General features: G+C 30.6%; 1 long non-coding RNA gene across 1 annotated transcript; it reads right to left on the bottom strand.

The window, feature by feature from the left end:
* LOC139510202 (uncharacterized) lies at positions 1 to 1,853 on the bottom strand. The gene is made up of 3 exons (XR_011661852.1): positions 1,791 to 1,853; positions 975 to 1,130; positions 1 to 82 (listed from the first exon to the last, which is right to left on the bottom strand). It is a non-coding gene; the product is annotated as an uncharacterized lncRNA (long non-coding RNA).

The following is a 1,853-nucleotide window of genomic DNA, read 5'->3' on the forward strand; positions in this document are numbered from 1 at the left end:
TTAGTTTCAATATATTTTTTTATTACACGAAGATTGATCTTTTGTCAACTGAGTTTGGTCTTATTCATCTAGTTGTCTTTAGCTGAAAAATACAAAAGATAAAAGTTATTTTGCAGATTGAAGTTTTAAAAAAAAAATGTATACACCTTCTTAAGTATGTTTAAATGTCAATTCAAAATATTTCACCTTAACCCTACGTTTTCCTAATTGTATTTTTAAATTTGTACCGTTGATGGTCCGTGTATTCATCTTTCAAAAAATTAAAGGGAATAAAAAGATCCCAAAATTTAACGTCCAATTGTATTTTTATCCATCTGATGATTTAAGCCTTTTTCAACTGATTTTTTATAGTTCGTTCTTATGTTGTACTGTTATACCACTGTCCCAGGTTAGGGGGTGGGTTGGGATCCCGCTAAAATGTCGAACCCCGCCACATTCTGTATGTATGTGCCTGTCCCAAGTCAGGATCCTGAAATTCAGTGGTTTTAGTTTGTTAATGTGCTACATATATGTTTTTCGTTAAAAAAAATACATAAATTAGGCGGTTAGTTTTTTCGTTTGAAATGTTTTACATTGTCATGCCGGGGTCATTTACAGCTGACTATGCGGTATGGCTTTGTTCATTGTTGAAGGCCGAACGGTGACCTATAATAGTTAATTTCTATATCATTTTGGTCTCATGTGGAGAGTTGACTCATTGGCAATCATGCCACATATTCTTTTTTTTTTATATTTAACGGACACCATCACAAACTGTTCAACTTATAACAAATGAAGTAGTAATTTGAAAACTGTGTAAAATTAGAATTGAACTGTTTCAATGATGTAACTTCTAAGATAAAAATTCACATTGCAACCTATTTTTTATTGTTAGCGAAGTTGTCAATTTATATTTAATGAAATCTTATAATGAAAAAAACTTGTTCCTTGCCATGCCAACAACAGTTTATTTTGAAATCTAGGAGAAAACATACCAAGTTCAGTTTTATTCTCAATTGATCGTTTACCACAAGAATAGTAAGTAGTATGCATCCCATATTTACAGCAATACGAAAATGTCACATGAAAACATATCTGTTTACAAAAATATCGATATCCTCTACACCTCCTGGACTCTGCATTCTGAATAACTGAAAATGAATTAAACATTAAAGATTATTGAATCTTGTCCATTCAGGATGATATTAGATGTTTTCATACCGAGAAAAAACAAACGATAAATAATTTTTTAACACAATAGCATTTTCTTTTAATATCTCTATCCTTTATCATGCTAAAAAAGATATAAATGTAAACATAGACTTTGCTTATATTTTTTTTAGCAGCCCCATTTCTTTCTTGCATCTTTAATATTATATGAGTATAACTGCGTATAAAAACATCAGATAAGTGTACTTTCTTAAAAGGAGTCTGTGTTATATTTCTCCTTTGTTTTCTGTTTATATTTGGAATACTTTGTATCTGTTCATTTTCAATTAAATGATCTGATACACTATTTCTATTTTAAACTGTCACATTATGTCGTGAATAAGTATAACTATCGATGTTATTTTACACATTACCCTTCCGGAGCACCTGAGATCACCCCTAGTTTTTGGTGGGGTTCGTGTTGTTTGTTCTTTGGTTTTCTATGTTGTGTCGTGTGTACTATTGTTTTTCTGTTTGTCTTTTTCATTTTTAGCCATGGCGTTGTCAGTTTGTTTTAGATTTATGAGTTTGACTGTTCCTTTGGTATCTTTCGTCCCTCTTTTTTTAACATATTTAAAAAAATAATAAAATTATATACGTACCAAGAAGACCAGCAAGAAGAAGAAAAATCACAAATTTCGACATTGGTTTAGGAAAGTTCAACT

Source organism: Mytilus edulis, chromosome 2 (assembly GCF_963676685.1).
Source record: "Mytilus edulis chromosome 2, xbMytEdul2.2, whole genome shotgun sequence".
NCBI classification, from domain to species: Eukaryota; Metazoa; Mollusca; class Bivalvia; order Mytilida; family Mytilidae; genus Mytilus; species Mytilus edulis.